This window comes from Adelges cooleyi, unplaced genomic scaffold, assembly GCF_023614345.1.
Source record: "Adelges cooleyi isolate 19-005CV unplaced genomic scaffold, UGA_ACOO_1.1 ACOO_flye_CR_arks_rails_tigmint_CR_PRNA_574, whole genome shotgun sequence".
Lineage (NCBI taxonomy): Eukaryota > Metazoa > Arthropoda > Insecta > Hemiptera > Adelgidae > Adelges > Adelges cooleyi.
The window spans coordinates 3,732,253-3,746,902 of record NW_026096268.1 but is presented as its reverse complement, the minus strand read 5'-3'; the positions used below and the strand labels follow the sequence as shown (position 1 = coordinate 3,746,902).

General features: G+C 33.7%; 1 protein-coding gene across 1 annotated transcript in view; it reads right to left on the bottom strand.

Annotated features, from left to right (window-relative positions):
• Nucleotides 1-13,409, bottom strand: part of LOC126843805 (uncharacterized) — a 62,902-nt gene extending 49,493 nt beyond the window's left edge. Inside the window, exon 1 of the mRNA XM_050581598.1 lies at nt 13,352-13,409. The gene's annotated coding sequence lies outside the window, so the exon portion shown is untranslated. The remainder of the gene's footprint in view (nt 1-13,351) is intronic.
• Between the last annotated feature and the right edge of the window lie 1,241 nt (nt 13,410-14,650).

Sequence of the window (14,650 nt, the reverse complement as noted above, 5' to 3'; positions counted from 1 at the left end):
TAGTGGTTTAAACGACAGTAGTGGTTTCGAATATTTTTATGCTGTTCGTCGCGAGAAGCGTTTGAAAAGTTTTTGAAAATTATTGTCATTTATATTTTTAACAGAACATAATGTCATTCTGAAAGTATAAACTTCAAACAAATTCCGAGTACGAAAGAAAAACTTCTGCCAACGGTATACGGAAAACGGAAAAAACAAAGTACTTCTACACTTAAAAACGGTTTTAAGTAGAACCCGTACATTATTGCCTTTTTTTTTTTTATAATTTATATCATACGCGGTCGACTAAAGGAAAGCTCGCTAAAATGATTATTGGTATAATATTTATGCCAATATTGGACTTGTCTTAAACCGACATTGAGTCGATACTAGACTAATTCAAACCTAGTGTTGTTTAGTTGGGTTGGGTTGACATAATAAAAATACAAACGATCAGCTCTGTAGGTGTTCCACAAATCGGATTTTTTATTTAATGAGGTAAAAAAAAATCATCTTAACAGTCGGTGGACTATTACAGTTGAGCACAGGCTCGCCCCTGACGATTATTACCAGATTGTGTAGTATTGTTTTGACGGCGTTTGCAAGTCGTTGTAATTGACTTGTGTATTATTATTTATTGATTTTGCATCAAGTCAGCATATTTTAACTACCTCTCTTGAGTAACAACACAGCGTTTGGCCATCGACAAAAATACCGCCTAAAACGCTAAATTACTACTACGGGGATTAATTAGTTTGTACGACGACCGTCGGTTTAATTAATTATCAATGATTGTTAATACTTGCGAGCAGTCGTCAGGAAAAGGCTAATGAATATTTGATTATGATATTGTCGACAAAGTTCATGAGCAAATTATTATGATATATTATACTATTTATAATAAAATACGTTGAATGGGGTTTAATTAAAATACTATCTCGGCCCGTTCCATCGGAACCATACAAAATTAACCTGCGAAGCTCGAACGATACGATAAATAATTATGTACAATACAATTTACATTTATAATTAATGAAATCGTATATAATATGCATAGCGATTGAATTGAAAAAAAAATATCAATGGCGACTGGCTAAGGGATCGAAAGCACAATCTGAATAACGAGGGACAAAACCAAGAAGAAGAAAAAATAGGGGAAAACCCGAATCCAAACATTTTGCTTGTTGTCGTTCCCACGTGATTGATACGTCGCTTTACATTATAATAATACAATATCGTTCGACAACCACGTCATCCCCGAAGACGGCACGAGCTTTCCCAGTTAAGTGCGGGCAAGACGTTACCACAACGGCTCCTCTTACCCGACTTGAGGAAAATCCGCATAACAACCACACCGATACCGCTAGAATACCGCCGGCGGATCCTTTATCGTTTCAACCACTCGGAAGCAATCATTTTAACAGAACCTCACACTCTAGACACGTACTTAATGATTTTGAAAATCGTTAAAACCCATTACAATAATTAGACATTACACTTAATTGCAATATTGACAACACGATTAAATCGTTTTAAACGCTTTCTACAAATGACTCGGACATTGATTGGGCATTCTTCTGGCATAAACTTGTACACCCTGTAACGATGCACTTTTTATGTCGAGAAATTCACTCAAATTACCCTGTCTCGAGGCCGTTTAATATTCTGCACCGCGCTTTCCGTTTAAGAGCATTTGAAAATCTTGTCTCTCGCTAAGTCCTACAATATTATGACCGTAGACACAAGTATTCAAAATTAATAGTCGATACCGCACAACAGTCGTAACTCGAGTACGTTCAACTCGAGAAATCCGCTAAGAACAAGGCGCCTAAGGCCGCTCTAGGCCTAACACCGGTCACTAAACTTATTGTTAATGTCGTTTAATTTAATGCGATACGATCAACGCCGGAGCGTTAAGTTAATTACTACTTAATGGGACACTACAAGCCTGCATGTTAGATTTCCAATAGAGCATACTAGAATAATTCACTGTAATCTTCAAACAGCTAATGCGCACAGAAATAAAAATACGATTTAATTATGCTTAATGTAGTACTAACTATTTATTTAGTTATTCCAGCTATACATTTATTGTGCTCCTATAATAACTATAATTTTAGTAGATTAAGATAAATCAAATGTTTGTTCGGGTCAACGGCATAATATCATCTATATTTACCACAACTACGGCTCGCAAATAATAATTAAAATACCAAATATAAAATAAAACACATATTTGTTCTACCAACTCGAAAACGGCATTATAAATAAATAGTTGAACTCCAGTTCAAAAATAATCGTATAATACAGTATGATTAATCATTTTTAAATTAAAATCTAGTTTTACTTTAAATGTAGTTCTTGCGGTAACCATTTGTTCCGTTTATTATTTAATTTAACCATCAAAAAAAATAAGTAAATAATACTAGAACGAGTTAGTTATAATAAATGTAAAAGACGGACTAAGAACTATCTAGGTGAAGTGCATGAGAAACTATATATAACTATGACTAATAGTTAGTTAGTACATTCTGGTATTTATAAAAGAAAAATACGTTTAAAAAATTTGGATCCAGCTCGATCTAGATCACCTGCCTAGTGGAGAAGTAAAAAAAATACACAAAGAAACTATATGGTATACATTCACATATTCTGTATTTTATTTTTGACCCATTGATTGCAATTAGATATTTATAATCAGATATTTTTGAGGGTCGCAAATAAAAAAAAATGTAGATATTTTGCTTGTAACTACTAACTATTAACTATTGTATTTGTAGTGTCTACACATTTCGCCGACGACCTATTCAAACAACTGTAATATGATTTCCGTTTTTCTTGTACACTGGCTGTATAGAAAATTTAGCCACATTCCGTTTCTTCTTCCAAACCAAACCGCGGCAAATATAATATTATGGTATTTACCGAAAAAAAAAAGTTTTAAAACTAAAATATTTATTTATACTAATCAAATCACCGTTTTGAAACCTCCATAAATCGTACACCGGTATAAGCTGTGCACCACACACCGGTATAATGTGAAACATATGTTTTTCATTACAGGAAAAAAAAATGTAAAGGAAGAAAAACGTGCGACGTCGGACGTGGACAGTATTTAACGCGGGACGATAAATCTTGGCGCGGAAAGGATTGGTAAGAAAAGGAGACACATTAAATTTTTTTTCCCTCACTATTTCTATTGCCGCCAAGTCAATAAATCACGGTCGCGTTTTGAATACAACCGATGCCGAACAGCAAATGAAACTGTCGGACGGACATCATCGTACACGCCAAGTCCGCAATTTGTATGGTGATGAAATACAGTACCGTTTGGGAAATACATTGTATTAAAAAAAAATCTGTCAAAAAACAATGGTAGACCTAATCGTAAGTGTGGTAGATAAATTTGATAAATTATCCTCCGGGTATGAATTTGAATTGAATCGAGTAATCAGTCCTACAGTGAGGCTTGTACAAGTATATTATACAAACAAAACAAAACGGCTATTCTCTTGTGGACGTATTTCGTAGCGCATAAAAACAAAATGGTATCGTCACTGTAAATGGGTGTATGTATATTTTTTTCCCACTATCTGAAGGCGCAGTCGGAGAGAAATTGCATTTGTCGTTTTCGGTTCAAAAAATACATGTTTACATTTTACTTCCGCCATTTTAGGTTTTCCAAACAACCGTTTAACCGACCGTCCAGGCAATAAGAAGTCACTGTTACAGTCGTGGAGTACAATTTTGGTTTTTTTCTTAAATTACATTTTGTGTCAGTTATAGTGGGCCACGCGCGATGGGCTAAACATTTCAAACCAAGGACGGACTGGGTAAGCTCAGGCCTACTGTCTTATATAGAGGAATTAAACCGCCGCGCCGTTACCAAACACCGAAACAACATTATTGTTATACTGATCCCAAAAGTATTTTTAAAACAAGACCTCTGTCACATTTTTGTCGTTACCAAAGGGTGGTATGGCAATAGTAAATAGCAGACCACAAATAAATGTATACCAAAGAAAGGCAATTGCATTCATACTTTCGAGGGGATGAATAATATTGTAAAAATAGACACGACGCGACGATTTAAATATGAAGTTCGTGGCCAATGCGACTTAACCGTCTTCTATACTTAAAAACGGGTCATAAGTCATAAAAATCTGACAACGGCGGCAGTGGCGGTTCACAAGCGTCGAGGGAGTCGTATAAACGGGCAGCGGCGCCGCCATCGTAATTGTTAGACTCGATCCCCCCATTACCTACTCAAAATTCGTACACAGAGCTTGATCACAAAATGTAGATCAAATATTTAAGGGAAAAACCATAGATCACATGGAGTCTTTATTATAAAAGTGTGTTCGACCCTGATCTTCTGTAATTAGTTTTCGTCCAAAAATACCACATTGAACAGCGTAACAATCTTTTTCATCACTTTATAAATTAAAAATGGTGTGAAAATACTAGGAGGAGGTTGAAACCGAAAGGAAATAGCGTCTGTCAAGTAAAACAGACGATGAACGACATGGAAGACTTTTGGACTTGACTAGTGATGGATAGCCCTGGGGAAAAAACTAATCATTTTGATGATAAAAACTCTCATTCGTACTTGAACGGATTCGAAAAAGCCGATAAAATATATTTTTGACAAAAATAGCTTAATACGATTTCTTAATATGGAAAAAAAGTCTGTCAATACTTAAAACGTGAGAATTGCTTATATTGCTCTCAGTGCATATTAACATAAACGCTCGTTCCAATTTAAAATGAACACCAGCAATATTCTAGTGTTAAAAACCTAATAGATATATTAGAATATATAGGTATATTCGAGAATTGATCAAAATTCCAAACGCTCTGAATGACTCCGGGCTATTAATCAATTTTTGTTTCGTGCGAATCTTTCATCTCTATCATTACCTTGTCAGTGACCGAACAAATACCTAAGTAGGAGATTCAATTTAAGGAAACTACGAGGAGTACTAAACGTTAATTAAAACTATACGGTCGTTTTATCATTGGAAGTACAGCCACGGCCTTCAACGTCACACACCGAGGCTAACTCGCGCCATGCCGTGTATATTTTCCACTTCGGCCATAAAGGCGGACCCCACGGTACACAATAATAATAACATGGTTATCAACAAAACCCACATTGACCCGAAACCGTTTAAGACAACCATACGAAATCCAATTGCGTATTTTCATGTCGTAGGCAAGCATCCACTCAACTCCTTAGGGTATGTTCATAAGGGCAAACCACACATCGTAATGGCAGTATAGGAAGGTAAGGTCTCTGGCCAACACTTAACCGCACCGCTAAAGTAATAATTAGATCACGTCCCGGGTTCTAGCGTAGCTTTGTCGATACAAAAATACAATACATATAACGAGAGTTCACTCTATGCCGAGATAAACAAGAAAAATGCATTAAACAATTGAGTGGCGTTCGATTGTTGACGAGGGCATCCATTCAGGAATAATATACAGAGTAGGGTTCGAACCAACCAAAAAAAGTCCAATGAATACAATGATGGGCTTTACAATTATTGTTACAATAACTATACTTAAAAATATACTTTCCGTAATGGATTTCTTGCAATGACATTTTAACCGCATAATTTGCAATCATAACATTGTAGTGATGTTCTTGATTGCATGCAAAACGCATACTTAGACACTGAGTTTTGCCTAAACACATGTGAATTCCTATAGATGATCATGTAGTAATTTAACGGTTTTGTGTAGGATTAAACAAAATTTAATTATAGAGAGAGGCCAGTGATTTTGAGAGCTTAACCATTTTTCGCAACAGTTGTGTATGACATATTATTAGGTGTTTTGCCATACGCATCAGTGCTTTCACTGTAAACAACCATAATTCAAAATGGAAACACGTTCTTTTGAAAACTTCGGTTTAGGAATTACACAATTATTCTCCCACACATTACATACCAATAGATCAAAGACACATTATCACGTATTATTAATTATACAGATTAATAATTTAGTGTTTTTTTTTAAATTATTATTTATTAGTATAAGCCCTCGAACAGCAAAGTAAATTGGGAATGAATAATTTATTACAATTTTCTTAAATAATTACAATGTAATATTATAGAACACAATTTAGTATAAAGAGAGATTTAGACTTATGACAAATCAGGTTTTAAATTTTACTATATACATTTACTTCGACTCTGACAAAATTTCCAAATTTAGTGTTTCAAAAGTTGGCAGTCTTATAAGAATGTATCTCTAAAAATTATTTTCAACTATTTCAACCCGTTAACTTCTGTATTATACCTTAATAACCGTTAATGTATACTAATGTATTGTCTAATATAATATTCTGAAGACGTTTAGGTACATGCTTTGTGAGTGACACACTAAGACTTCACTTCACTCGGTGTAATTATTTTATGCGAGTCCCCGAGTTGACGTGCTACGTCGTTTTCAGACAACTTACATGGCAAAATGTATATGCATTATTTTTTAATCGTCCAAAAAGGCACGATCATACACCGGTGGCGTTGATATGCACGAAGCCACCCCTGCTGCAGTCCACGCTTACCCCACACCCGTACACAGCCTCTTTTACCACTTGTGCTGCGATTAAACTCCAATTAAACGGCTTGCCATCTTCTCTTCCAATGCTGATAATGAAAGTCCTATAAACGATTCCGGAGCACGTAGAGTGTAATCCCCACGGAAACGGCATCGGCCAAACGAAGTGAGAAAGAGTAAATCCGAGTGTGTGAGTACAGATATTTAATACAACCGGGCTGCCTGCGGTGCTTACACTCGATTTTGTACTTTTAGTGTCCCTTTTCTTCCAGGTCGGCAGATGCTTGTGCTATACAACAACTCTCATATGGAATTATCCTGGCACGCACAACCGTTGAACTAGCATCGCTGCCAGCGAGGGTTTCTGCGCTCATTAGTAAGGGGGAAAAAAATCAAAAATAAGTATAAACACCGACATTCGTTTACAATTTTCGCGTACTCGTCCAACAGGAAATGGGGGGGGGAGGAAGGCTGCTAACGCTTTCCATTTTCCAGCGTTATGCGATGACGGTAAAGGATCAAAGATTTACTCGGTTCGGAAGTTAAATCCATGTAGGAATGCGTTCATACGCATTAATAATATTATGCAATAATTGTAAAAAAAAAAATTAACAATTATAAGAAAGCGTTTGAAATCGTAATGAGTAATGAACCCCGAGAAATCATTCGGAGCCTTATAGTGAACGCTTCCAAAAAAAAAATACATGTCGGTTCGAATGTTAAGGTTAAAGCTGCGTAATTCATATTATTTATTCGCTTTTAAATATCATAAATCAATAATTATAGTAAATTTAGGCCAATCACCTGCGAGCTGATGAGTTAATTTATTTTACAAAAATGAACACAATATAGAGTTGTTGTTTAACTTAAACAGCTAACGGAATGGATTATGGATTAAATGTAATTGGAAAACGATCGATACGAACCATATACCATTAATTATGTTAGGAATGTATTTTGAGTTATAATTATTACAATATTATGATGGACGATTTGTCCTCAGAATAACATTCTACCAGGGATGACGAATTCTAGATCACGACTCGTATAATATGGAACTAAAACAACGGGTTTACATTTTCAAGGCGAACACAACTTATTGAAGCGCCGTGGGCGACATAAAGATCACCTTGTGTCTTTCACTTAGCCGTGATAGGTATGAACACAAACAAACAATAATTATTACACGCCACCGGGCCCGTTTGATGGTCAACAAAAGTAAAAACTTGAATATTATTAAAATCAACCTACACGTACACACTACTAGTCTGCCAACGTACATTAAACGGTATTAAATCAAAAAAATCGATTTTTTAAGCTTTGAAAAGCATTTGACATTTTTGCCATATTTAAATAAACTAATTTGTCTTCAGAGACCTTTTTTTTAAAATTTATTTATGTTTCCAGGAAGATGATCAATTTTTCGTAGCACTTGTTGTTGACAGCAACCCAGACCAAATATATTTTGGCTTCGCTAATTTTTTTTTTTACTAACTCCAACTAAACCAGAGCACAGAAAAGTCTTGCTATTAAATGCCTCGGTTTGCATTATCCAACCTCCAATAATATGATGTAACCAGATGATGGGTGCCCACACCATGCAGACACCTATGGCGGATTAATGAATAAGCGGTTCTTTGATCATATACCAGTTTTTTCGTTTCGTCTGGAATGATAATCGCTACGGTGATCAAGTGTTGCATTCCGCCGCCGTATGTCATATGGATTGCCTTGATGGTAATGATATTACCAGCTGAGAGTAGCACACAAGCGGATTTCTTAGAACGTACACAAGTATAGCTGTTTATCGAGTACGGTTCGGTTATATTATGCAAAACATCAGAGCAAGCAGTAAACAGACGGTGTGTGATAATAATTGATTTCTACATTTCCACTGTGCACCGAACAGCGGGCGTAGATTAATCATCGAAAAGGCCTTATCGTTAATGCCGCATAACAATAATTTATATATTTGTTTTTTTTTTTTTGTAATGAGTTCTATACGATAATTATTATTTTTTTACAATACAATAGATAAAAATTATTATTGCGTTGGACGAGAACTAACTGCAGCCAATGAGCATAATAATTTTTTAATCATATTACTATTGTTGTGTGCATTTTGTCATTCATCTGTATTGTAGTCAACTATATTTGTGTACATTTTGCTTGGCGTTTGGTTTTCCGCTCACACGTCAATACTGTAACTTTGTTTTCCACTTCGACCATCATTGCATATACGAGCATAATACATAGTAGTATTAGTTTCCAACAAGGGGGGGTCTGGCGATTAATGCATTTGATTAGAGAACCGGCGACTCGTATAATACGGTTAATCACGTCCAGACTGCACAAAGCGCGGAATCGGTAGTTGATTTATATGCCGTGTGGGCATTATTTCCAAATCAAAATTTCGGGTCCGGTCGGTTTTCCAATGGGATTTCGACATGAAACAGTATCTCGCGTGTCCAAAATCTCATCGAGTTCACATAATAGGCTAGACATATATATATATACAACACGTTGTGTACCATTGAAAGCCTTTACGCCGGGTATAATTAATTAAATTTACCGCGAAATAAAAGTGTTGATACACACATAGAGGTATCTTAGTAGGTTATTTCACGATGCGCCCACGTACAAGATGCACAGTTTTTTCTATGCCCTCGTGGGGAGTCGCAGGACACCAAAACTTCAAAGTGTACCAAACACAATCGACCATCATGTTGTTTTAATACACTTAAACATACACACACACCGTGTTACGATTGACCCAAACCCGAGGGGTGCACGACCCCCGGGACAATAACGACATACGGGCAGTGCGGTTACACCTGTTGTTCGCTGAATTTCCTAAAACGACTTCAGCGAACCTTTGGTAGTCTTGTATTATTTTAAATGCGCCACCCGCGGGCACGGCACTCCGGATTCGACTAGCAAATGAAGAAACTGAATTTTTACATCAACGCCGAATCGAGATAGTCAAGACGAATCTATACCGTACATTGCCCTCTTCGACTAGTTGGTATTTTTTGTATATAGAATTTAATTTTTCTTCCGGTGTACAATATATTATTGCAATTGATTAAATACGCTGAACGCTATATTAAAGGTTTTTTTTCTTGACTTTATACATCCCACGTCTTGCCCCGTCGCATCTGTATCCGCATCGCTAATTTATTGCGATATTGCCAAAACTTACACATGCTTATTGCCCCTCATGTTAGAAACTATAAAATACGCTTAAAAATTATCTACAAAATGTCTGCAATTAACAATACATTTTTTAACTGAGGTGCACTCGTTTGGCGTTTAATACGTTAACGCTTATCGACTTTTATTTTGTGTGCATTGTTTTGATTAACACACACACACGTCTTTCGTCCCGATAGCGTTATGCTTCTACATAAAATTGACATACTTTGTTTTTTGGTACTTATAAAAAAACAATATATATATATATATAAATATATTGTTTTTTTAATATGCAATTCAGATAAAGATTAACAAAGTCCTTCACTGTATTGTATTAAATGGCTGACACTACAGTTGTGTAATATACAAAATATACACCTAATCAATTGTTGTAATACAAATTATTATGTACATTAGGTATAGTATTGTCGTGCAAGAATAACTAATAAGTATCCTACGGCGGTGTGCTTGTCATATGGGAAACTTCACACAGTTAACACGAAATGTGCATTGTGCATTTTCTATGGTAATATTTCATGTATTTAAAACGTCAAAAAAAAAAAAACGTCGAAAACGTACACGAACGTGAAATATGTTATAAAAGGTGATCGGTCAACTATGCGGGCTGCACATATTGTCTCTGGTGGCTTTTTATAACTTTATTTTTTCGATGCTAATTTTAATATATTTCACTACAAGTTCACAACACACATTCCCTCGTGCGTTAAAATTAACTTGATTTCCTTTGAATTTTCATAATTCCTAAATCGAGTACAAACACAAAAACATCTGTAACCATTTTTTTTTTTATTTATTTGATTCTTAAGACTGAATAATTATGCCGCCGAGTGCTTTTTTTTTGTGGTTGCCTAACTCGAGCACTATATATCAAAACTGGATATCGACTGGTATATTATATTTGTCCAAACTAATAACTGCAACCTAAACTCGGTTTGGAGTAAAAACAAATGTTTGCCATTACTCTTTGTTTCGCGGTAAACGATATAGATAAATTATGTTTAACTGCAGAAAATATTCTCAGAAGTCGAAAAAGCTGTAACTGTATAAAGTCACTCAATCACTCACAACCAGTGTAATACACTTCTGTTGTAATCGGAGCGTATGATTGGAGGGTGGTTGACCTTTCGAATTTCCCGAAATAATTAATTTCAATTCACGGATTTCAGACTTATCGAAGAAACCTAATATTTGATTTGGATCAGAAACAAGAGACGGGTCTACAAAGCATAAGCAGGAGACATCAAATGACACTATAGTTGCGTAATGCAGCAGATTCCGAAAACCGAGATCGTTTTGTATTGCCAGTCCTCAGACCAACAGAATCGAATGTCCCGCCAAACGGTTTTTGATAGTAATAGGTTGCATATTGATATAAAACAAATTCACCCGTTCCAAAACTATTTACAGGGCACTCAAAACGCATTGATATACGGTCATTATTGTAATATTCGATACTGTTATGTGTGTGTGTGCAAGACGTCAACCCGACAAACTATTAACAAATAAACAATACTTAATCGAGTGGAAGAAAAGAGCGATTTTAACTTTAGAGCGATGGTTTATTTTTTATTTATTTGAAATGGCAGCACGAGCCACCGAGTGGTACCGACACGGACGATTAAAATAAAAAAACACGTTTTATCTTTACTACTACGACAGACACATTAAGAGGGTTTATCTTCAGGACTATAAGGATAAAAATGCATGTAAAAAAAAAACCGGGATTCGAATCTAAATACCCTGTTTAACGGTTTGACATTCACGTAGGAATTTCATTTTATTTTTATTTTTTTTTAAATAAGCATATAAAAAACGATCTCGTCTATAGAAAGCTGACAAAAAATAACAATTATTATTCTAATGTTCTTCTGTGCCGACTGCGTTAGTTAATAATGTGGACTATATGGAAATTCGGTTTAAACACGGTAATAATCGTTAAAACTTCAAATACGGACAATTCGGTTTCGTATTATATATACTAGGAATATCTACGAAAATTACAAGATATCAAAACCACAGACCCACGCCTTAGCTAAAGTAAGCAACTATACTTGTCCAACAACGTGTTTGGAGATACAAATTAAACTTCAGATTTTTCGGCAACTATCCAAAATGTTTTGTCATTTTCTGTAACGGTCTGTCGTTTATAATATATTTATACGTCAGAACCTAGAATAGCATGAGCTAATAATATAGTACACTAACTATAACTGGAATACTAATTATTTATCTTATTTAAAACCACACAACCATACACTGCACGCATTTTTGTCATTTTTTTTCTACCACTTTTGGCCCTAGTACTTGCTGCATTATAAAAAAAAAGCGGGGTTTCAATCTCTAACGAATTCTTAGCGTTAACCGTACACTGCACAATATATCTTTCACTTAATGTTCTTTTTTTAAAATTTCTTTAGCTTCAACTCAAAGCTAATAATGTATTTTTGCATGCAGTTTTTTTGAAATTATAATTTAATTAAGTATAAAATTACACACTACCATAATTTTTATAATTATATTATAGTAATTTATTATTTTATTTATTTATTTAATTACATTTAAAGTTATGTTGTTATAATGAAATATAATTACTTTTGCCGCTTTTACCGCTAACAAATTTTTTAACAACTATTTTACTCAATTTTGAAAATATAGTTTTTTTTTTAGATAGTAAAATGCTATACAGCGAAAAAACATCAATGTGTTTTAAAAGTTTATTAATATTTTTTTAATGTTTTTGAATCACGTAATATTCTAATTTAAGATACAATTTTCAAAAACAAAAAAAATGTTTGATTATTGTTCAAATATAGAAAACATAATATTTAAGTAAACATCGAAATACTTGTAGTAGTTCTTAGTACTTCAACAATATTTTATAATAGTTTGAAAAAGTATTTTTCTGCCTATAAATCTGTGGCTTGGAGCATGAAGGGCCAATGCCACTTTTTGCAACTTTCGGAAAATGAGCTTTGAAGTTTTTATTTTCAATTAGGCACTATGTTAATTTTTTTATCAAACTCTTCATGAGTAATTCATTTTTTGGCCTCAGAGTGTGATTTTTTCACAGTATTTAAAGAATGATTCAATTTTTGCAATTAGCGGACTAACTCATTTATGTACAAAATTGACATTGGCCCTTCTCGCTCCAAGCCACAGAAATATACAGGATTGTATTGTATATGTGGTATTTTTTTTTTTTTTTACGTTAACTGGCGACTGTTGATTAAATATTTCAACATGAAAATAGTATAGTTATTTTTATTTTCTAATAAGATATGTCTAAAAAAATATTCGAAAATATAACTTATATAATTATTAAAAATTATTATAAAATTATTATTATAAGATGTATAAAAAAAAATACAATTCCTAAATTCTAGTCTTAAATTTCACGATAAAATAAAATAAGGACTATTGATATAAAATATGATTTATATTTATACGCGTAAATAGTTAATTTTGTTGAATGTGAATATTTTTTTAAATACTTTATTTTGCATCGATTAATCTGTTCAAGGAATCCTTTAACTCCGGTGAGTGTAATATACATATTATTTGAGCAGTTTTTATTATCACTAAATCTTACCTTGTTAGTATAGGATATTCCTGCGAGGTTGTTATACGAACGAAAATGTAGAATAAATTAAAGGACGGATAATCGAACGACTGAGTATAAAAGCGACGGAACGAGTACTGACCATGTGATGGGATGCGATGCCGGCAAAGAGACTCAGGTCCAAAAAACTATCGATAGTGGTTGTCCAAACAATCGATGTTACTCTACTACTACTACTACCTATTGGTTGGACACCTCTTCACTGCTTTTTTAGAGTCTATCGGTTAATACAATTTAGTATACTCTATATGATATTACATGGTAGTGCACAAAGTTAAGCAAATTAACTTAAAAAAAAACTGATTATGACTAAGCAAAATCATTAATTTAAAACTTACAAAACAATCATTTTGAAAGACTATCGAAATAAATTCTAAATAACTAATTTTATGCAAAACACAAAAGTATTAGTTTTACAGTGAGGTGTTTACTGTGTCTATGGAAATGGTTATAAATTATTCGACGTATTCAATTGTGTATTTTTAATAATACACAGTAACATGTATTGCTTATAGTGACATAAATATACTAGATACATGTTATTTTAAATGATTACATAGTAAAAACGCTTACACTATAATATTATATACTATAATTACTATATACATTACTATGTACAACTTTATATACTATTACTATTATATATTATTAAACACGGCCTTATAGTATCTGCAATAAATGTCATACCGACTTATGTAGATTCATTGTTTGACTAAGGTTTTTACGCCCATTGAAACAATTTTTTTTTTTGTAAACGTTAGAATGCCAGAAGGCGTTCCGTGTAATTAAAAATGTAAAATATATTTTATCATCACGTTTTTCAATATAGTTTCTCAAGTACTTGCTTTATGTACAAAATTATTTGTATGATTTATACATTTTTTTTATTATTACATTTTCATTCACAGAAATCATCACTATTAAACTATAATAGGATAACATGCCGAGTAGGAATAAAGCAAGGTGATTAAAATAGATCACCGCGGTTTAGGTTTAAAGAGAAAAAAACCCAACAATAATTTAGCGTTGGGTAGTAAAAAAAGTTGGTACTTTATTAAACGATAAAAGTTACTTGCATTACACAATAGTATATTGTACAGTCGATGTGAGTAAAATCATTATAAAGTGAAACAATACGATTTATATCAAAAACATTTTTTAAGGGTTTGAAAAGGAGACGAAAAAATGTAAGTTGAAACGGTATAAAAGCGTAAGCCTTCACCCTTTGAAGTGTAATGAAATACACAACGGATGGAATTACAACGTGGA